This window comes from Lithobates pipiens, unplaced genomic scaffold (assembly GCF_037356315.1).
Source record: "Lithobates pipiens isolate NorthernLeopardFrog02 unplaced genomic scaffold, aLitPip1_a1.2 Scaffold_3, whole genome shotgun sequence".
NCBI lineage: Eukaryota > Metazoa > Chordata > Amphibia > Anura > Ranidae > Lithobates > Lithobates pipiens.
This window is the reverse complement of record NW_027507790.1, coordinates 54,846,043-54,870,040: the sequence shown is the minus strand read 5'-3', so window position 1 is coordinate 54,870,040 and position 23,998 is coordinate 54,846,043. Positions and strand designations below refer to the sequence as shown.

Below are 23,998 nucleotides of genomic sequence, written 5' to 3'. Positions count from 1 at the left end.
CATTGCCAAAGCAGTTGAGTTTGTATAGGGAAAAGGGGGAAGGGTAATATAAAGGGCAATGGGCATAAGTCTCTGTAAAGGATTTTTTAGTCCTCAGTCTTTCAGGTCCCTCTCAGTCGTTGACACGCTGTCACATATCGGGCAGCTATCTTCACCATTTGCTCCTCTTCTCCCAGTAGAAATTGGAGTTTCCTCTTCTATAGAAGTGAAGTCCGGGATGAGAGTTGAGAGTCTCTGGAAGTGAGTGTCCCTCACCAATGAGTACTTTGGGCAATGTAGCAGGAAGTGGTCCTCATCCTCCAGGACCCCCTGGTCACATTGCTGGCACAGTCTACTCTCCCTGGGCTTGTAGGTCTGTCTCTGCCATCCTAACTGGATTTCCAGGCTGTGGGCGCTCAGTCTGTACAGGCTCAGGGTCTGTCTGTCTTTGGGGTCTTGTAGCACCTCCAGGTATGAGGCCAGTTTGTATTCTCTCTGTAATGACTGGTAAAAAGTTAGTTTTTTGGAGTTTGTTATTTAGTTTCTCCAACATATTTTTCTTTGTAGTCATTCATTATGTTTTTTATTTGAGATTTTGTCAGGCCGCATTGTTGAGCGTTTGCAATAGAAAAGGTGAGGAGTTGTTGCAGGCCACATGGTTTGGACTGGTCCTTACTGTTCAGTAAGGCTTTATGGTGGTATGAGTTGGGACTGCTGTTTTGTAGGTGGTCCCAGTATGATAGCGCCCTCTTCTGTACTGCGAGAAGTAAAGGAAATCTGCCCAACTCAGATCGGCAAGCACTGTTGGAGGTGCTCCGATGGACTTGGAGGAGATGTTTGCAGAATTCCAGATGGAATGTTTCTGTTGGGCTGGGGTCCCATTTGGATTGGTCTGGGTAGGTGACAGGACCCCAAACTTCACTGCCATAAAGAAAAATTGGGGTGATGATGCCATCAAATATTCTGAGCCAGACTCTCACTGATGGTTTTAGGTGGTACAGCCGACTCCTGATGGCATAGTAGGCGCTGCATGCCTTGTCTTTTAGCGCCTCTATGGCTGGCTTGAAACTTCCTGATTTGTTAATTTCTAGGCTGAGGTATGTGTAGCTGTTGGTTTCATCAACAGTGCAATTGTTTAAATTAAGTGTCTCCCTCTCTCCCCCCCCCCCCTCTCCTTTGTAGCAGGGCTCATTCCTGCACCACAACTAGAGTATATGGGAGAGGTTGCAGTGTTGTGGCACCAGAGGCCCAATTTTTCAGCCCCTGTTTAATTACAGTTTTTGATGCAATGCTTTGAAGCAGGGCTCATTCCTGCACCACAACTAGAGTATATGGGAGAGATTGCAGTGTCGTGGCACCAGTGCCTAAGGCCCAATTTTTCAGCCCCTGTTTAACAGGGGCATGTAATTACAATTCTTGATATAATATTTCACAGCAGGGCCTGTTCCTGTGCCCACCGTAAAACGTTCTCCTCCGTTATCCCAGAATGTGCCAATGCTACAGGCAAAGCAGCAATGACTTTTAGTGAAGAAAATAAATGTCAAACATAGTTTTGACCTGCATTTATTTAATCTGATACATACAAATTATGCCTTCACTAGGCATAGCTCAATACAAAATCAAAATAGAAAAGCGATGCAAGAGACATTAAATGGGTACAAAAAACCTGGAGTAAGTTATCCACCATACATAAAATGCAGCTACAACACTTTCTACAGATTCTCCCATTTGAAAGCAAAAAAAGGGAGTTTAATTCCATCATATATGTTCTAAGTATAATAAGCATCTTTAATAAAGCCTTTCATGTAGTTTTGATGCAATTGTATTGATCCTGAATGCCACTTGGTTTTCCATAAATGTATCATCCAGTTTAGCAGCTGAGTTTAGAAGCAGGCATATAGCCGGCATCACCAAGCATTCTTAGAGTTACACGACCATTGTGGTGAATCACAAGTTCAGTAATGCTGCCATGATTTAGATCCATGCGTAGCCAAGCTTCAGGTGGCAGCTGAAGAGCCCTAGGGAGGGAAGGAAAGTTTAGACATTGCTAAGACTGAAACTTTGGAATCTTAAACCCCTTATAGTTTCCATAAAAAACTTATCATAGTAGAGACCTGATTGTTCAAATTCCAGGTGTTGCTTTTAAAGTGCATCTACACCCAATAAGGAAATTGCTAGAAATCTTGAGTCAAAACCTTCCTGCGGTCTGCCTATATCAGTTTCCAAAGGCATGTACATGGGGTAATTTTGGGTGTGCCCAGACACCAATACACCCCATGTGGTGCAGATTTCCCCCTGCTCCATGTTAATACATTTCAATTTATTTAAAAGTGTCAAACATAGACAGTTTTAAGCTTTGGAGTGCACACCCGAATGCAATAGGCAGCACACACTTATGTCAGTTTCATAGCTCTGAAGACTATAGAATCACACATTATATAAAGGGGCTGGGTTCTGCAGTTGTAGCCCTTATGATAGAGGAGTAAGCAAGTGTTGTCATCCTATTATGGACAGAACACAAGTTGAAAGCATGCAAAAAAGCTCATCTAATCAATGCATTTATCATCAATAGCCAGCAGATCAAAGGGCTGTTAAACTGCTTTTGTTTTTAGGTTGGTTCAGACATGCTTTAACCCAGGGTCAACTTTAGAAGTTATGGGGCATTACAAACTACCTGGAAAAGTTAACCTCCCAATAAAAACACCAATATTAGATCACAGCAGTACATGGAAAAGTGTATTGAATATGCTGTGCATGACAGCAAGGAATGGCAGCATGAGCATGTATTGACAGGGTAGGGCCTGGAGTGAGACAGATAGGCAATTGAGCTTTCGGTGCTGTGTACTTTACAGGGTTAGAAACAGATGCTGTGGAGGGGACATCTCAAGGCCCAAACACTTTACTGTGGATATCTTCAGGCTGGGTTCACACTACTGCAAGCTGGATGTAGGAAGTCTGCATCCAAGCCGCACAGGAGAATGTGACCAGCTCTGTGGAGCTGGTTCACATGGCTCGTGTGAATTGCACAGAAGTCCTGTGCACTTTGGTCCGTTTCAGGTCTGAATTCAACCCAAAATTTGGATCTGAAATCGTGAATGGAGATGCAATGGACTCCTGCTGTGAGCCGCTGCATTCTCAAGTGTGGACCCAGCCTTAGAGTGGTGGCAGGATCTGTGTAAACTTTGCCTTACAGAGATCAGTGATGCATGAGCAGAAGGACCAACTCCTAGTACGAGACCACCTGTCAATGACACCTCAGTCTCTGGTGGTAAACTTGCACAGAAGATGACCTACTTCTGTGATGCCACAACTGTACAATACAGAAACCAATTAAAACCTGACTTTAGAACAGCCAACATCTGCTGGTTGCTTGCTAGTGCCCATTGAGAACTGGTCCCTTCACAATGCTCAGATATAGAAATTAGCTTGTTTTGACAGTTTACATATTTTGAAGGAGCAGAATTTACAAAAAAAATAAATTATATATATATATATATATATATATATATATATATATATATATATATATATATATATATATATATATATATATATATATATATATATATATATATATAGCGTGCAAACCTTCATAGAAACCAGTCAGCTTGCAGGTTTGATTGCCAAAGCTTAATGCAACATACTGGAGTTAACCATGCACAGCTACAGATTTAGTTCTCCAGTTTTAGTAACTACTGCAGTGTTAATAATCTATATGTAGCAACCTGGTCCTAAACAGGGCTGCTAATAAATCTAGTTGTACAGGGTGGCAGCCTGGCCAATTGGTAGGTTGATTCAGATTCCTGTCCCAAGTTGGAGTTAGGGGTAGTCTGTCAATAGGTGGCACTGTTGCTTTTGGCATTAGACTGATGGATTACCATAAATTCAGTCAATGGGTAACTAGGTTGTCTCAGCCAATCAGCAGAAGTGTCTTTGACTGCTGTGTATGCTGGGTTAGGCCATTTGGTAGGAATCAGGTGTTGAGTTCTTCCCGCCCAAGGCTGTGGCCTGGGTGGGTGTGTAGAGAAGCCCCTGGTTACCAAGCCTGAAGCCTATCCAGGAGGCATGCTGGCTACTACATCCACTCAAGGCCTAGCCCGCAGTTCAGGGTCCGGCAGAGGAGCAGCAGCCAAGGTCACAGTGAAGCAGCTGGGGATAGTGAAGTGGTGGCAAAGCTTCAGACACTCATCCAGGAAGGCAGCAGTTAGCTGTGGGTGAATCTCAGAAATACAATGGTGGCTGAGAGTCCAAGAAGTCTAGTGAAAGATGGCGATCTGAGCATCTATAGAGAGATACTGAGCATTTGTTGCCATAGGAGACAGCGGTTGCTACAAGATACAGATTGCTGCATTGAGCTTAAAGACTGTATTGTGGTCTGCCTGGTTCCATTTGTCTGCAGAGTTTGCCTCAATTGCTATTGCCCAAGGGTGTCTGGTGTCCTGTGCCCTAACCCCCCCCCCCCCCCAACTTTCCTGGGGGGGGGTGGAAGTTTACTTTAAAAAAAAAAAAAAAAAAAAAAAAGAAAAGTGACTGGTGCCCAATGTTCACCACACCCACTCTGCCTAGTTGGGGGGGGGGAGGGGTCATCAGGCCTCTGGAAATCAGGGAGACCACTACATATTAATTTAAGAGTGTTCAATAAGGGTTATGCTGTAGGGGTGTTTTAGCCCACCCTGAACTAGCAGTGCAGCTAAAGACAACCTTTGGTGTACTTTGGTGCAGCCTTATTACATAATCCTCCAGCTTACAGGCTGGGAAAGTAATAGGCCTTTATGGAACGAGTCTGGATTGCCTCTGACTGCAGGCCTAACACACTATAGGTGAGAACATGAACAAACACACGGATAGAATATTGGTTTGCCCCATTTTTTTTACAAAAGTGCAATGCCAGATTCCCTTACCTGCATACAATATAGCGGATAACATTGTCGTGGCAGACTATGATCTCATAGCTTTCGTTTTTCTGTTCATAGTTCGCGCGGTGAATAAAGCTTCTAAAAGCAGATTCAATACGTGGTCCATCATCAAAATACTGGAGGATGGAGAGAGATTTCCAGATTAGAACAATTAGATTGTGAATACACATACACACTTACTTGCTCTGCACAATAGTATTGCACAGAGCAGCACTAAACCTCTTTAGAGGTCTCCTGCCATTGTTCGACTCCGTGTGGCACTATACGAAACAGCTTCGTGTGGGCTCTATAGGCAGCGTGGTTCAGCCCCTCCCCCTCATTTGATTAACAGGAGCCAATGGCTCCTGCCACCACCTGTGTTCTGTAAATGCAGCCACTAAAGACAGCACTGGCTAGAGCAAGAACTCAGCATTATTAGGGGAGCCCAATACAAATGCCGCGACTTACCTTAATGCAGGGAATGCTTCAAGACCAAAAAAAAAAAAAAAAAAAAAAAAGTAGCCTTTATAAACCACTTTAAGCATTTTAACAATGCGCAAAATAGAAAATTTTAACTGTTTGTACTTTAATCCAGTCTATTGCAATACCACCTAAACTGGCCATACAGATTGAAATTTAGCCAGTTCAGCAAGGAGCAGTCATTTTGATCAGTTTGGAAAACAAGAATTTGTTTCTCCCCAGTCTTAAGTAAATGACACCTAGTGTCAAGTCCAGTGAAGATTCAGCCTTCATACATTGTAGATACCTAGAGTGGGAAGTCCATCACATAGTAGACGACTGAGTCTCACTTCTGCTTCTAGGCAAAGTGGGATGAAGAGAGGTTATACCTCTGACAAAGCACAAATGCCATGTGCACTGCAAGTTAGTAAGAATCAGCCTTATTCTCCTGAAGGCAAAAGTGACATTTTGTTCCAGAATTAAAGCAGTTTCACAAGCTATAGCTGTGCTGTCACATTCTGTAGCCTCCTAGCTCTGCACTTAATGGTCAGCCTCTGGGACCCATTTTGTTATTTGTTCTAAAAATTAGATCAATTCTTTATAGCTGCTGGCTTTAATAATGTTCCCTACACAAAAAAAATATTCTTACAAATACATGACTAGCTGTTCAGTGCAAAGACTTCATAGGACTCACCACAACATCTGGTTTCCAGTGCTTGCTTGGTGGATCTGGTCTAATAGGAGCCCCTTCTCTTAGCAAGTCAGAACCAATACGTTTCACACCTGTGAAAGAACAAGTCAAGTGACAGTTCATCTTTGTTCACCAATATGGATGTACCGATTACCAGCATATTCTAAATCTGGTGCATGTACCTAATCATTTACAGAACACTGAAAATGCAGTGTGTGGCTTGTGTTGACATTCAGAATGAAGTGGCAGCACTCTAGTATATATTAGGCTGCCTTTTGTATGTGTGATAATGTGCATTAATGCCAACAAATGACTAGACAACTCTGCTCACCTGCCTGTTGATGTAAGCAACTGTTGCGTTGTTTAATAAGTCTAAGTTTTTCTGGCTTCTAAAAAAAGGTCAGCTCACTATACTGGCTGGATGAAAGCCTGGGTTCCTCCTGGGTGCTGTGTCCTTGAGGTTGAGAATTAGTAGGAATCCCAACACTCCTTCCACTGAAATTAGGTCATTGGGACTTGGTGGGCTGGTCAGTAGGGTTGAAGAGCACCCCCCAGCCTTGTCATGTCCATTCTGGCCTGATCAGTGTTTCAGGCTTAGTCCCCTTGGATGTGGAGCACCAGCTATTAGTGCTTTCTTCCACTGCTGTACAGACTGGCCTGTCATTTGGAATCTCAGGCACACAGTCTCCCTCTCCCCAGCAAGCAGAACAGCCATGGAGAGAATGAGCACCCCACCCACCACCCTAGGTTACATATTCACTGCCATGCAGCTTGGAGGGAAAGGCTACTTTGAGCCACCTGAACTGTGGAAGATTTCGTCCCATCCAGTTCTTGACTAATGGAGGTTTTCACCTGGGGACTACTCACAAGACAAAGTCTGTGCTCAGGACGGAAAGTGGCCAGATGTGAATAGAGCAGCTGAGAGTGTGTGGGAGGAGAGGTGAATGCTGCCAAGCTCTCTCCCTGTGATAATGCTGGTGTTTGCTGATTAATATTGAGCAGGTGGCGAGCACGGAGGACGTGGAGACATGCACAGCCACAGAGACTAGCCAAGGACTGGCGTAAGCTGGCGAGGATACCCACGAGTACTGCCAGAGCCGTCCAAAGATCTGAGGATCACTGGTAAACAGTGTGGGCTGAGCGCTCACGGCGGGACGCTGTGTGGAGTGGGACGGGTGAGCAGGGACCTGGAGGCTTGGCTACACTTGGGAAGGGATGCCGCCCCCCCCCCCCCCATTTGGAAGTGGAGAGAGAACGGAGAGGGAGAAATCCGGAGGCATGTGTGGTGTGGTGGCAACAAGGTGAGCGGATTGATGCAGAGGCTGTCTGTATGAGGAAGAGGAGCACATTGTAGGCTACCTTTCGTTTTTACTTCATCTGTGGCTGATTTGATATAAGGACTTATGCTTTGGTATGCACTGGTATGTTGTAAATCACATCAAGTTTGGCATTAAGGGAACTGCTAAAGGAACTCTGTCTAATACCAAACAGGAAAACCAGTATACCGAGTGCTCTGTCTACTCTCTGCAGCAGGTGAACCCAACTAATATAATTTGGGACACCCTAAAAGCATTCACCTGAGGCATCTTGATTCAGCAGGTGTCAAAAATTAGACAAAAATCTAGGAGATGGGAGGAAAGTATGTGTAAGGAAGTGATAGATTCTTAACAAAATTATTCTCTGCCTCCAACACCTGAGAAACAGAAAATATGGTTGAACGAACAGGGGGTACAAAATAGCAATGATAAAAAGGGAGGAAATAGGCGGCTGTTCCATAAGCAGCACTCTTTTGTGGAAGGAGAGGGGGGTAGGAAGAATGTTAGCTCAATTGGTGAAAACCAATTCACCTCCATCTGTTATCCCAATGATTAGGAATACAAAAAAGGTATTGTTTCTTCATGTGGGAAGGAGATAGTGGAAATTTTTGGAGCCTTCTACAGGGAATTATATAGGTCACGAGGACAGGGAGCGGAGGGGGATAGGTGTGCCTTCTTGGAGAGTGAAGTTTCTAAACCTCACTCAAGAGGAGAGGGAGGACCTGGAGACCCCCCATTAACCCTATATGAGCTACAGCAGGCTGTGGCTGGGATGGCCGCCCAAAAATCCCCAGAACCAGATGGTCTTCCGGTGGAGACAAATAGTGAAATCCTACTCCCAGAGCTGCTTAGGACCCTGAGGGAGGCGATGCTTGAGGGGGCGCCGCCAGCCTCTATGATGGAGGCAACTATTATTGTGATACCAAAAGGAAAAGACCCTTTGGATGTAGCTTTGTATAGGCCGATATCACTCCTTTGCACAGATGTCAAAATTCTATCTAAGGTACTAGCAAATAGGTTAAATATAAAAAAAAAAAAAAAAAAAAAAAAAAAAAAAAAAAAAAAAAAACTTGTACACCCAGATCGGACAGGATTTATTGAGGGACGATCTACTAGTATGAATATTAGAAGAGCATTCCTAAATATCCAGATGCCGGCGGTAAATAGGGGACCAAGAGCCATCTTATCCCTAGATATGGCTAAGGCCTTTGACAGCTTAGAGTGGGAGTACTAATGGGCAGTTTGACTTTTTTTATTGGTTGGATCAAACTGATGTATAAAGCCCCTAGTGCAAAAGAAAAAAAAAAAAAAAAAAAAAAGAAGGAGCTGAGCAGCGAGACGAGGCAGGGATGCCCACCCTCTCCCCCACTCGGCTCTTGCAATGGAGCTGTTGGCAACCGTAATCAGATCAGACCCTGAGATAACAGGGTTTCAAAGGAAAGGGGGTGGGTAGGAGAGAAGCGCACTATATGCAGATTTTTTTTTTTGAGACACTGGTCAATCTCTTAGAAAGGCAATAAAATTAGTGGAAAATTTGGGTAGATTTACAGGTCTAGTAATAAATTGGGAGAAGTCAGTTGTTGGGTTGACCCTCCAGATGCTGTGACTGTGCTGGGGATGCCACAAATGGAGGTGGTCGATGCAATGAAATATCTTGGTATAACAGATGTTAACCAGTACATCAAAAATATAATTCCATTATTGAATAAATTTAAAAAGGATCTGTGATGTCTGTAACCGGCTTCCCTTATCGGTGGCAGGCCAGTGTAGTTTGAGCAAGATGATATGGATGCCACAATTGTTATATGCCTTGCATAATGCCCTAGTCTGGATATGTAAAAAGTAGTTCAAAAAATTTGAAACTTTCGGGAACAGATTTGGAAAAAGGGCCAGGCGAGGATCCGGCTCCAGACGTTACAGCTACCAAAAGGGGGGGGGGGGATTGGCAGTACCCCACCCTAGGAGTAATTATCTGGCGGCACAGCTGCAGCATCTTGTGGGTTGTGACCCAAGTGGGAGAATAATGCTAACAGGAACATCCCACGGATCACTGGTGGAGGCGCTAGAGGCAGAGTCCTTTCAGTATAAGAACCCTATAACAAATATGATGAGTAAGGTATGGAGACTAGCAAAAGTACTGATGGGATGTACAGGGATATCAGGATACACACCTTTGTGGGATAATTAAAACTTACAAGTATTACTAATTGGGAAAATTAAGACATGGGAGAGTAAGGGTATAACTAGATTGATGATAGAACCCTGAAGACTTTTATTCTGAAAAATAATATATATAATCTCTATCTCTCCATCATGCTCTGGCAGTCCAGTTTGGTACACAGATACCCGAGTGGGATAAAACCCCTTTACCCCAAAAGATAACCAAAATTGACAAGGCCAGGGGTTTCATATCCACTATGTATGACCAATTATGTAATGGCTCTGATATAGACCCATCTTTTCTTTTTAGAAGAGTCGGGAGGGCGGATATAGGGGAAATATCAGAGGAACAGTGGAGGAGGATAATGGAGCTGGGGTCACGGATATCAGTTTCCCCCCGGCACAAAAAGGGTCACATCTTATGCTGGTACATAGGGCTTATACCCCTAAGATTGTTTTAGTTTGGAAGGAGAGTAGACACCAACTGTCCTAGGTGCCAAGGCTATGGAGACCTTATACATATTGTATGGAGGTGCCCAAAGCTGTTCCGGTACTGGGAGGGAGTTGTCAAAACCATAAATAAGATCTTTGGGATGAAACTGGACTTAGACCCTAAATTTTGTATACTGGGATATAGGAGGACCCTGGGAGAACAGAAGACCACCATATTGGCAGTTATACGTGGTCTGTTCCAAGCACGAAAATAGCACAGAGATGGCAATCTAAGAAAGCTCCCTTATTGAGTGAATGGACTGAGATGACTAGCAAATTATTGTGGAAGGAGAAGGCAGTATATATACAAAGGGGAAACCTGAGTTTGGGAAAATATGGAGACCTTGGTTAAAGGAGATGGGGTATCCACTTGACTAGGGGGGAGATAGGGAAAGGGAAAGAGGAAGTGAAAGTAAGAGGAAGGAGAAGGGAAGAGATATGATAAAAGATAGAGTGAATAGGGTGGACTAGAGGAAAGAAAGGAAAAGAGAACCATTTAAAACAAAGATTTTGAGATAACTACCTAGTAATAAAAGACTAAGTTAGACGTGACGGTATTTCTAAGAGCATTTCAGGACAACCCCGGAGAGAGTGTAGCTCCACCTTGTCAGTAGGAAACACATGCCCACTTTAAAAACACCTCTTCCTCCATGGCTTCAGTTATTGTGGCCTTCCGACACTGGAAAACAAAGCACAGAAAGCACAACACCATGGTAGAACTTAATACATTTACTAAGCATAACCTAGGGAGGGAAGTAACAGTAAGTCTTACTTAGGCGATTTGAGAAAGACTTACAGGACAACCCCAGAGAGGATAACCGAGAAACTTACCCTAGGGCGGGACTACTGCCTGCAGTACCTTCCTGCCGAAGGCCTGATCTGCCGCAGACAGTAGATCTAACCGGTAGTGCTGGAGAAATGTCGAATAACTGGACCAAGTGGCAGCCTTGCAGATTTGTTCAGGCGTTGCGCCGGCCCTTTCAGCCCAGGAAACTGCTGTGGATCTAGTAGAGTGAGCAGCAATACCCGAGGGAGGTATTTCTCCTTTTGCTTTATAGGCTTCTGTTATAGCCAGCTTAAGCCACCTACCCAGCGTACTCTTAGAAGCCTTCTCCCCCTTGCGTGATCCAGAAAATATCACAAAAAGGGCGTTTGATCTTCTAAAATCTTTAGTCATTTTCAGAAACTGCAATAGACACCTTCTCACATCTAATGTGTGAAAAACTTCCTCGCCTGCATTCGCTGGGGTTGCAGAGAACGTAGGTAACACTATTTCCTGCGATCGATGAAAAGCTGAGGATACTTTTGGTAGGAATGCTGGATCCGTCCTCAGTACCACCCTGTCCTGATAAACGCTAAGGAAGGGTTCTGTAATAGAGCTTGGAGCTCGCTGACTCTCCTGGCCGAGGTGATGGCCACCAAAAAGATTGTTTTTAAAACCACCTTCTGTAAAGAAGCTTCTTGTAAGGGTTCAAACGGTGCTCCCGAGAGACCCTGTAAAACTGTAGACAAATCCCAACTGGGAAAGTCTTTAAGGGCTACTGGTCTTCGAGCAAGAGCCCTAAAAAAAAAAATCTAGAAATTAAAGTCTCTTTAGATAAAGTATTTTCAAAGAAAACTGATAAGGCAGCCACCTGAGTCTTCAGGGTACTGGCTGCTAGACCCTTCTCCATTCCTTCATGGTGAAACTCCAAGATGGACACTGCTCTTGACCTTGAGTTCTCTAGAACTACACCAGGAGTTGAACTTCTTCCAGACCTTCATGTAAATTGCCTGTGTAACTGCCTTCCTGCTAGACAGCAGGGTCTTCACTACTTTATCTGAGAGACCTTTGGCTTTTAAGAGGTCCTCCTCAGAAACCAGGCGGTTAGCTGTAGAAGTTCCACCTCTGGATGATTTACTGTCCCTTGGGATAACAAATCTTTTCTGAGTGGTAACCTCCATGGGGGCTTCGAGGCTAGGTTTCGAAGACCCGCAAACCAAGACCTTTTTGGCCAAAAAGGAGTGACTAGTATTAAGTCAGTCCCTTCTTCCCTGAATTTCCTTAGCACTAGTGGAATTAGAGGAAAGGGGGGGGGGGGGGAGGCGTAGCACAGCTGGTATTGCCAGGGGTGAGCAAATGCATCCAACCCTATTGCTGCATCAGAAAATAATCTGTCCACCTTTGAGTTCTGCTGGCTGGCAAAAAGGTCTACCTGTGGAACCCCCCCCCCCCCCCAAGCCTCGGAGATCATCAGGAACACCTCCCGATTCAGGCTCCATTCTGCCTCTAGCAATTTGCGCCTGCTTAGGGAGGTCTGCAAACAAATTCTGAGAGCCCTTCAGATGCACTGCTGATAGTGAGGCAGATTGGCCAACTCACATCAAGCTCCTGGTTCCCCCTTGCTTCATTATGTAGGTAACCGCTGTTGTGTTGTCTGACAACACCTGGACATGGTGACCTCTCAAATTCTGCTGAAAGGCCACCAAACCCAGAAAGATCACCTTCAACTCCCTCCAGTTGGATGATCTTTGAGCTTCCTGCTTGGACCAGACCCCCTGAGATGTCTGACCATCCAGGTGGGCCCCCCAGCCCCAGGCACTTGCGTCTGTAGTAAGACGCTTGTCCACAGGAAAGGTCCACACCAGGCCCCTTGAGAGGTTTGCCTGGTCTCTCCACCAAAGAGCCCTTTTCGTCCTTGACGAAATTCTTAACTGCTTTTCCAAAGGATCCTGATAGGACCAGCTTGATAGAACTACCCTCTGAAGGGGTCTGGAATGGAACCTGGCCCACTGAACAGCCAGGATTGCCGCCGTAAGCAGGCCCAGAACTGCCATAGCCGTCCTGACTGAGACTGCCTGGTTGCTCTGTATCCGCTGTACAGCTAGCTGCAATTTTTCCTGTTTTTCCAGCGGCAGGAAAACTTTCTGGAGAACAGAGTTTAACGTATACCTCAGAAATTTAATTTCCTGTGAGGGGGGGGATCAGGTTCGACTTCTCTAAGTTTAGAAGCCCCCCCAGGCCCTTGAGGTGAGACTGGGCCCTCTGGAGATTGACTAGGACCTGCTCCCTGGAGTCCGCAAAAAACAAAAGGTCGTCCAGATAAGGGACGACTGGAATCCCCTTCAACTTCAGGGGCTCCAAAGCCTCTGCCATAATCTTTGTAAAGACCCTGGGAGAGGACGAGAGTCCGAATGGCAGCGCCCTGAATTGGAGGTGCCATACCGAACTCCCCACCTTCAATGCCAGGCGCAGGAACTGCTGCAATGCCTGATGAATGTGTATATGAAGGTAGGCATCCCTTAGATCCAGGGATGCCATGAAGCATTCTGGGGTCAACAACTTTGTGATGGAAAAAAAATTGTATCCATCCTGAAATGTTTGTACCGAATGAACCTGTTCAGAACTTTCAGATTCAGGGTTAAACGGTACTTCCCTGAGGGTTTTTTCACCAGAAAAATATGAGTGTAAAAACCCCTGCCCTGCTGGTTTACTGGGACTTGAATTAGAACCTCTTGCTGCATCAGCTCCTGTAATAAAAGCTTCATTGCAGAAGCCTTCTCCTGATCCCTTGGCAATGTTGTCACATAAAACCTGCTTGGGGGTGGTTCTGAAAATTCCAACCTGTACCCCTGATCGACAATGCTCTTCACGAACAGATTTGGAGACAGCCTGTCCCATTGTTCGCGAAAAGCTGACAGTCTCCCCCCCACTGGGGAGAGATTGTCACTTGCTCTTGGGGGGACTGCTCTGGGGGAGATCTAAAGAGGACTCCACCCTTGCCTTTGCCCTTCTGCTCTTGCGATCCTGGTCTTTTATGGGACTGCTGAAAAGCACGAAAATTCTTTGGCAACCTGTTTTCTTAGCTGGAAAAGCCTTTTCATCGGCCGTCCTATCCAGAACAGACTCTAAATCAGGTCCAAAGAGCAAGTCACCCGAGAAGGGCAGACCACACAGTTTGACCTTAGAGGCCGTGTCCCCAGACCATGTTTTCAGCTAAACTGCTCTCCTGGCTGAATTTACAAGAGCCGAGGACCTGGCGGCCAGTTTAACCGATTCTGCTGATGCATCTGCCATATATTTGACCGCATTCAGGATCAGTGGAAAGAACTCCAAGAGATCCTTGTGGGGTGTCCCCGCTTCAATATGGCTCTTCAGCTTCTCTACCCAACATTCCAGGTTCCTGGCCACTACCGTAGCTGGCTTTAGACTGACTGACGCAGCATCCCAAGCCTTTAAGGATGGAGTCAGCTTTTTTGTCCATTGGGTCTTTAAGGATCCCCATATCCTCAAAGGCTAGATCTGTTCGTCTGGATACCTGCATCGACTCTGGGTTTTTTGTTCCAAACCTCTGAGTCTTTATCTTTGAAGGGAAACCTTCTCTTGAGAGCTTTAGAGAAGAAAGGGGCTTTTTCTGGGTCCTTCCACTCCTTTCTCACCAAATCTGAGAGGACCCTGTGGACTGGAAAAACTGTTTTGTTTCGTCCAACCCCTGGTACATTTTGTCATGAATTGACAGCTGTACTTTTTCTTCTTGAATTTCTAGAGTAGTGTAGATTGCTTTAAGAATGTCATCTACTTCCTCTAGGGATAGCTTGTACCTAGAGCCCCTGCTATCTTCTTCCTCTTCCTCCTCCTCAGAATCCTTGAAGGAGATGAGAGTACTACCCCCTTAGTCTCCAGAATCCTTGGTCTCCACCTGTCTGGACGACAACGCCCTGGGGCTGGGCGGCAAGTTCTGAGGCTTGGTCTGTGCGGGAGGGTTTTGTATCAGGATGGACCTGACTGAACTTAAGGAGTTTGTCAGCTCTTTAACCGAAGAAAACAAATCCTTATATTGCTGGGATGTTTCCTCTTCCACCAATTCTCTGATACAATTTCTGCACATTGCCTTCTGCCATGAATCTCTGAGGGGGGTCCTGCAAGAAGGACTTTCTCTGACCTGGTCTAGCTTTTCCTAGTGATTTTTCCTGAAACGACATGCAGGCTTAACCACTTTCAGACCGGACCAATTTGCCGGTCAAAGACCAGACCACTTTTTGCGATTCGGCACTGCGTCGCTTTAACTGACAATTGCGCAGTCGTGCGACGTGGCTCCCAAACAAAATTGATGTCCTTTTTTTCCCCACAGATAGAGCTTTCTTTTGGTGGTATTTGATCACCCCTGCGGTTTTTATTTTTTGCGCTATAAACAAATAGAGCGACAATTTTGAAAAAAAAACGCATTATTTTTTACTTTTTGTTATAATAAATATCCCCCAAAAATATATAAAAAAACATTTTTTCCCTCAGTTTAGGCCGATACGTATTCTTCTACATATTTTTGGTAAACAAAAACGCAATAAGCGATTATTGATTATTGCGCAAAAGTTATAGCGTTTACAAAATAGGGATAGTTTTATAGCATTTTTATTAATAATTTTTTATTATTTTTTTTTACTAGTAATGGCGGCGATCTGCGATTTTTATTGTGACTGCGACATTGTCGGGGACCCATCGGACATTTGACACATTTTTGGGACCATTGTCATTTATACAGTAATCACTGCTATATAAATGCAGTGATTCCTGTGTAAATGACACTGGCAGTGAAAGGGTTAACCAGTGGGTGGCAGTGTAGGGGTTAAGTGTTCCTAGGGGTGTGTTACTAACTGTGGGGGGGGTTGGGCTTTCATTTAGTGTACACTGATCTCTGCTCCAATCACATGGAGCAGAGATCAGCGTCACTAGTTGCTAGGCAGAATGGAAAAATGTTGTTTACACAGCATTTCCTCCATTCGGCTGCTCCGTGAGACGATCGCGGGGATGCCCGCGGCGATCGAGTCCGCGGGTCCCGCGACCGGACTCACGGGGGTCCCGACCAGCGCGGGAGCGCGCCGCCGCGCTCCCGATGTCAGGGCGGCATCGAATATTGGACGTACCTGTACGCCAATATGCCTGCCCGTGCCATTCTGTCGACGTACATCGTTGTGCGCTGGTCGGGAAGTGGTTAACTCACTAAAAAGCTCAACAACCAGTCGCTTAACACCAAGCCAGTGCAGAGACCCACCACCAAACAGACCACTAGTGAGACCCCAGAACTAGGCTGCAAAGGGTCAGAGCGAAGTCACCTCTGACCTGCAGCGACAGGCGCCCCCCCCCCCAAGAGGGGGGGGGAACAGACAAAGACATAGCCCAACAGTGAAGCAGAGGGCGCCACTGCACCTTACATACCTGGGCTGGACCGGTGCGCCTGTCTCCGCCATAGCTGGCTTACATTCCTCCATGGCCGAGTAAGGCAGCTATACACAAACAGCTCCGTAATTTTTTTAAATTTTCCCGGCCGCCCTGTCATCAGGGCCGGCCGGAAGCACGCAGTCACCTGACCCGCCCATGATCCCTGCGTTCCAGGCGCTTGAACCATGGCGCCACCCGTCACCGTAAACGGAGCCACGCCGCTGACCTGCAGCGACCTCCACCAGCGGCAGAGCCCTCCCTGTGCTAATCCAGCGGACACCCGACGCCGGCACTCCGAGGGTCCTTACTCCCCTGAGATGGCGAGACCAGGAGCTCCAGGAGTCCTCTCCCACTGGAGATGCTGCTGGGGGTCAAAAGAAACAACCAGTACCTGAGGTAAGCCTTACTCCCCTACAGAGAGTGTAGCTCTCCCCTGGTTCAGGCACATGCTTCCTCCATGGAATAACTGAAGCCATGGAGGAAGAGGAGGTGTTTTTAAAGTGGGCATGTGTTTCTTAATGACAAGGTGGAGCTACACTCTCTCCAGGGTTGTCCTGAAAGGCGATTTGAGAAAATATCAGCTTAAAGGTGTAGTAGGAAGAAGAGGGGGGGGGGGGTAAGAAGGTGAAATATATATGTAATGCAGTAAGATTAACCAAGGTAGAAGATATGATAGATATGTTAGTAACTTTTATTGTGATATGATCTCATATAATTTGTAACAGACTGCTTTTGTATGAAAAAATTCGATTTTTATATACAGCTTACCTGTAAAATCCTTTTTTGAGAGTACATCACGGGACACAGGAGCTTCATTACATAGTGGGTTATATAGGCACCTCTGGTGATTGGACACTGGTTGACCCCAATTAAGGAGAATTCCTCCCCTATATAACCCCTCCCATATGGGAGGCACCTCAGTTTTGTAGCAAAGCAATAAGAAACCACATAAAACCCAAGAGGGGCGGGAGCCCTGTGTCCCGTGATTTACTCTCGAAAAGGATTTTATAGGTAAGCTGTATATAAAAATTCAATTTTCTTGATCACACATCACGGGACACAGGAGCTTCATTACATAGTGGGATGTCCCAAAGCAATGCTCAGATTGAGGGGAGGGAGACACAGATCATAATAGACCACCAGGGACCGGAGGACCTAAACTGCAGCCTGCAGTACACTGCGCCCGAAGGCGATATCCTCTTGCCCTCTGACATCCACCTGATAGAATCTGGTGAATGTGTGGACTGATGACCAAGTTGCAGCCTTACAGATCTGAGCCAGGGAGGCCTGGTGATGCACTGCCCAAGAAGCACTTACAGCCCTCGTTGAGTGCGCTCTCACTTGAAAAGGAGGAATCTTCGCCTTTACACTATAGGCCTGAGAAATAACCTGGCTAATCCACCTTGAGAATGGATTTTGACACCGCCTGAGCCTTCTGGCAAAAACAAACAAGCAATCAGTTTTCCTTATCTGAGCAGTTGCTTGAAGATATATACTGATTACTCTAACCCCAGCCAAAGTGTGCAAAGATTCTTCTTCTGCGGACTGTGGGTCCGGAAAAAAGGATGGTAGGATTGAGTCTTGATTCAAATGGAATCCCGAAACCACCTTAGGTAGAAAGGATCTGTTGGGACGCATGACCACCCGGTCCTTATGAATAATTAGATACGGCTCCTTGCTGGAGAGAGCTGCAAGCTCTGATAGTCTTCTAGCCTTGGATATGGCTACCAAGAAGACCAATTTTTTAGTCAGGAGAACTAATGAAGCCAGATGCAAAGGTTCAAATGGTTGCCCCTGCAAAGCCGAGAGAACCAAATTCAGATCCCATGGGCATACCGGAGGTTTGACTGGCGGTCTTAACCGCATGGCCCCCTGGATGAAAGCTCGCACCAGGGAATGCGATACAAGTGGCTTCTGAAAAAACACTGACAGGGCCGAAGTCTGCACCTTGATAGTGCTTATGGCCAATTTCATTTCTAGGCCTGACTGGAGAAAGGCCAAGATCCTGCTAATGACATACTTTCTAGGATGCCATTTCCTGAGTTCACACCAGGAAACATATGCCCTCCAGATTTTGTAATAAATAAGCCTGAGGCCGGCTTTCTGGCATCGACCAGAGTAGAAAGGACTGGCCCCAAAAAGGCCACGGTCTATCAGAATGTGCGTCTCAGCAGCCAAACCGGCAAATTGACTGCGTAAAGCAGGATGGTAAATTGGACCCTGTGAGGGCAGATCTGGCCGGAGAGGGAGGATCCATGGCCTGCCTACTGCCAACTTCATGATTTCTGTGTACCACAGTCGCTGGGGCCACCAAAGGGACCGATTTTGTCTCCCTCTTGACCCTTCCCAGGAACCGCGACAGAAGCGGGGCGGCATAGATCAGATTGTACTGATCCCAGGGAACTGTCAGAGCAAGTGTATCTGTCCTTGACACAAAATTGTCCAGTTTCCTATTGAACCTGGATGCAAACAGATCTACGTCTGGAGTACCCCACCTGTGACACATGTTCCGAAACACATCGGGGTGCAGAGCCCATTCTCCTGGGCACAACTGCTGGCGGCTCAGAAAATCCACCTGCCAATTTTCCACTCCTGGAATGAAGCCTGCAGAAAGACATGGAACATGCTTTTCTGCCTAGACAAGTATGCAATTCACCTCTTTTTTGGCCACCAGACTCCTGGTACCGCCCTGGTGATTGATATAAGCCACTGCTGTGGCATTGTCGGACTGAAACTGAACAGGGAGACCTTGTAGTCTGTAAGACCACTTTATGAGAGCCATATAAACTGCCCGGATCTCCAAGACATTTATGGGCAATAGCCTCTCAATTGCAGACCATTTCCCCTGCGAGCACGTCTCCTCCAACACTGCTCCCCAGCCCTTCAGGCTGGCATCTGTCGTAATAATCTTCCATGGAAGAGGAAGAAAAGTTTTCCCCTTCAGCAAATTCTTGGTTTGCAACCACCAGACGAGACTCTTGCATGTCCCTGGGGATAGACGCATAGGAAGATCCAAGGATTGGGGGCTTCCTGTTCCAAGCCGCAAGGATGCATCTTTGCAGAGGCCTTGAGTGGAACTGGGCAAATGGGACGGCCTCGAAGGAGGCGACCATTTTCCCTAACAGTCTCATGCATAATCGAATGGGGGGGGGGGGGGGGGGGTATGATCTCCTGCCCAGAATTAGGTGCACCAGATCCCCAATGGCCAAGGCTTTTGGCCTTGAACACCTTGCCCTGAGCGGTGTCAATGATCATACCCAGGTATTCCAACCTGGTGGCAGGCTGTAGGGACGAATTTTCTAGGTTTATAATCCAACCTAGGCGTTCCAGGTGTTCTAGCAACGTTGCGGTTCAGAATGCTACCGTTTTCTCCATGAGAAGTAAATAGTCTAGATAAGCCATGACGGCTATACCCTGAGCTCTTAGGTATGCCAAGAGAGGGTCCAGAATCTTCGTGAAGACTCGAGGGGCCGTAGCAAGCCTGAACGGCAAGGCCACAAATTGAAAAATGGCGCCGCTCTACCGCGAACCTTAGAAATTTTTGGTGTGCTGGAAAAATTGGCACATGAAGATATGCATCTTTGATGTCTATTGATGCCATAAACTCTCCCCCTTGCAGGGAGGAGACTACAGTGTGGATTGACTGCATTCGGAAGGACTGGATGCGTAAAAACCAGTTCAGATCCTTCAGATCTAGGATAGGTCTGACACTTCCATTTGGTTTCGGAACGGTGAAGAGATTCGAGTAAAATCCTGAACCCTGTTCTTTTGGGTCCACTTCTACCATCACCACCTGGGATAGTAAGTGATCCAAGGCCAGAAATAGCGGTTTTTGCTTTACTGGATCCCTGGGGATCCTTGACCTTAGGAAACGTGAAGGTGGAATCTCCTGAAACTCTAGCCTGTAGCCCAGAGATACCGAAGAGATCACCCACTTGTCCCGGATCTCTTCCCGCCAGGCTCCTGCAAACTGCAGGAGCCTTCCCCCCACTCGGCCGAGCGGGGGCGCCCCTTCACAAGGAAGCCTTTGGGCTCTGCTTGGTAGGCTTTCGCCCCCAAGTCTTTCTACCCCTGGGCTCGGCCCTGAGCCTTTCCTGTAGAGGGCGGCTGAGAAGGCCATCGCCACTGCTTAGAGCTTGATGCTCCGGGAGAGAGAGCACGCCTAAATGAAGGACGCTTGCTCCTTTTGACTGGAAGGAGAATAGATTTACCTCCTGAGATTTTTTGGACGAATTTGTCTAATTCTTCTCCAAACAAACGTTCCCCTTTAAACGGGAACCCAATCAAATGCTTCTTGCATGACAGCTCAGCTGCCCAATTCTTTAGCCATATGGCCCTTCGCATGTGTACCAACATGAGGGACAAACGTGATGCTTGTTGGACAGAATCCAAAATCGCATCAATCATGAAACAGAATATGAGGCAATTCTGCATAATTTTCTACTTCCTCACTGGGAAGGAGCCCATCTGCTTAACCTGTTCCTTGAGGAACTGACAACCCCACGGCTGTGACTGTAGGTTGCACTACAGCGCTAGCCATGGAAAAGGAGGCTTTTAATAAGGTTTCCAGCTGTTGGAACTTTAAATACCTGCACATTATCCAAGAGACAAGTCAGGTTTTTATTCACGCAAGAAACAGCCGCATCAACAGATGGGACCCCCCACTTCTTGGTGAAACTTTCCTCCAGAGGATAATGCATAGAAAACCTTTTAGGAGGAGCAAACAGTTCATCGGGATGTCCCCAATCCTCATACAACAATTCTTCCATTAAGGGATGAATTGGGAAGGAATAGGCAGTGTAGGGCTTTCCTGACTCCCAGGGAAGAAACAGAGGACGTAGCAACTTCAGCAGCAGGCATTCTGAATGTGGTATGCACCAATTCAGAATAATACTGCACCTGTTTTCTGAGTGCCTGGGAGGAGGGGACTCTCTCCTCTTCCTCTGATTCATCCGACTGCTCATGATCCCTGTCCCAAGACAGGGATCTCTCATTTTCAGAAGAATCATCTGAGAGGAATTTCAGAGGGAGGGGGGGGGGGGGATCTACCCCTTTTCCTGCTATCTTTCAGGGAAGCAGAAATAAAATTCATTATTCTCCCTTCAAAACCCTCCAATGTAGCCCTAAGGGAGTCCTCATTGACATAAACTGGGGCTGGGACATTAGGAGAGGCTGCAAATACCTGACAGGGGCACTGACTAGTCTTGAGGCTGGCTCCAGTCTTGCAGGGGGGATGGTAACTTACAGGCACTTTTAGAACCCCTGGACCTAGGCGGTGATTTACCAGTGCCTTTGCTACCTCCCCCTGAGACCCTCTTATGAAGAGACATCGTCCAAAGCTACAAAGCAGAGGTACTAGTACAAGTGCAATCACTGTTGTGCTTAAAGTGGAGGGCCACCCTGAAAAAAAAAAAAAAAAAAAAAGTTTTTTTTTTTTACTTACCAGAAGTGCCTGTTGCTAGGCACATAATCCTAATCTTCCTCTTCCGCGGAGATCTTTCTTCTCTCCTCCGTGTGGCGTCTTCTGGATAATGGGTCGCGCTGTGTTCTGGGAACTGTGTTCCAGAACACAGCGAGTCCCATTCACAAAGCGCTGCGTGACTCGCGCATGCGCAGTAGGAAACGGGCAGTGAAGCCGTAAGGCTCCACTGCCCGTTTCCCTTACAAGGAATGGCGGCGCCGGGACCCGAGAGCCAAGGGACGGGTCGGCCTCGGGCGGCCGACATCGTGGGCGCTCCTGGACAGGTAAGTGGGCTGATTAAGTCAGCAGCTGCAGTGTTTGCAGCTGCTGATTTTAACCACTTGCCGCCCGCCCTATAGCAAATTGACGGCGGCAAAGTGGTTGCATAATCCTGACCGGACGTCATATGACGTGATCAGGATTATGAGCCGCTGCGCACCCCCGGGGGCGTGCATCGCGGCAATCGTTGTTGCGGGGTGTCAGTCTGACACCCGGCAACTACGATCTCAGTAAAGTCTCCAACGGAGACTCTTTACCACGTGATCAGCCGTGTCCAATCACGGCTGATCACAGTGTAAATAGGAAAAGCCGGTGATCAGCTTTTCCTCACCTCGCGTCTGTCAGACGTGAGTAGAGGAGAGCCGATCGGCTGCTCCTCTGACAGGGGGGGGGGGGGGTCTGTGCTGATCGATTATCAGCACAGACCCCCCCCCACCCCCGAGGATGCCCGCACTGGACCACCAGGGATGCCACCAGACCACCAGGGATGCCAAGGACAAGGTATGCCACCCTGGACCACCAGGGATTCCAGTCAGTGCCGCAATGGATGCCAATCAGTGCCCACAATGGGCATCACTGATTGGCATGCATTATTGATTGGCACTGATAGGCGGCATTGTATTATAATGTACTAATGGATGCCAATCATTTCCCATCTGTGCTGCCTATCAGTGCCTACCCATGCCCACCCATGCCAATCTGTGCCAGCTATCAGTGCCGCCTTATCATTGCCCATCAGTGTAACCCCATCAGTGAAGGAGAAAACTTATTTGCAAAGTTTTAAAACTGAAACAAAAAAAAAAAAAAAAAACACATTTTTTTTTTCAAAATTTTTTGTATTTTTTTTATTTGTTTAGCAAAAAATAAAAACCGCAGAGGTGATCAAATACCACCAAAAAAAGCTCTATTTGTGGGGAAAAAAAAATGATAAAAATTTCATTTGGGTACAGTGTAGCATGACCACGCACTTTGAATGACAATTGCGACAGCGCTGAAAGCTCAAAATTGGTCTGGGCGGGAAGGTGTTTAAGTGCCCTGTATTGAAGTGGTTAAACAGCCCTCCGCTTTAAAGTCTCACAATAAATCAATATATGCTTAAACTGCACAACCTGATGCTGAGTAGGTGTCTAAAGTTTGCCTGGATCCATTCCCCATGGATGCTTACTGCCCACAGCTCCTGTGTCTCCACTTACAGCCCACTGACGCTCTGGGCTTTTTAAATCTGCCGCCTGCACAGTACACAACCACACTCCCCCCCCCCCCCCCCCCCCCATTAGGCCGGGAATGCGCCTGGTGCGCGTGCAGGAGGACCGCGGGATCCAGGGGGGGGGGGGAGGAGAACTCCACTGAAGCTGCGTGGGACCCCCAGACTACGTGGGACCCCTGTGTTACCTTGTTGTGGCAGGGACTGCAGTGGAGATGTGAGACAGCTGGAGAACCAGGCTTCACTGAGCGTGTGTGCTGAAAGGCATGCAAGTATGCATCAGGCTGCTCTTACTCCCTCTAGTGGTGGAAACCAGGTAAGACATACAACTACTCATATTTTTTTTACTTCCCTTACCTGTCCTCGCTGCAGGAATTGCTGAAACAGACAAATTCCAGCCTTCGCCCATCACGGCGGGCAGTGTTAGCCAACCTTCAGGTTTATCTGGGGCTCTCGGAAGAGCCTCCTACCTGGACCATGTAAAAGACTGCCAGAAACTCATGTGCTCTGTATAAACAGTACACCAAGTCTGGTTTTCCCAGAGCCCAGTCTTCCAATAGGAGAGGACTTACAGGCCAAACCTTGTTTCTTCAGCTGACGAGGCCCGGGTACCATACCATCTTGGGAGTCAAATATCGACCCGAGGTATGGATCTGGTTTGTTGTAGCCCTTAGGCCCCCGCACAGAGCTAAAGTTTTACGTGACCAACCACCATAGACACTGGTGAAAAAAAAAAAAAAAAAAAAAAAAAAAAAAAAAACTGAGGTGCCTCCCATATGGGAGGGGTTATATAGGGGAGGAATTCTCCTTAATTGGGGTCAACCAGTGTCCAATCACCAGAGGAGCCTATATAACCCACTATGTAA

General features: G+C 46.8%; 1 pseudogene across 1 annotated transcript in view; it reads right to left on the bottom strand.

Moving 5' to 3' along the window:
- Positions 1 to 1,516: 1,516 nt before the first annotated feature.
- Positions 1,517 to 23,998, bottom strand: part of LOC143939975 (serine/threonine-protein phosphatase PGAM5, mitochondrial-like) — a 35,633-nt pseudogene continuing 13,151 nt past the window's right edge. Inside the window, exons 4-6 of the transcript XR_013263775.1 lie at positions 6,028 to 6,116; positions 4,881 to 5,011; positions 1,517 to 1,997 (exon numbers count right to left, since the gene is read on the bottom strand). The product of XR_013263775.1 is annotated as a serine/threonine-protein phosphatase PGAM5, mitochondrial-like (transcript). The remainder of the gene's footprint in view (positions 1,998 to 4,880; positions 5,012 to 6,027; positions 6,117 to 23,998) is intronic.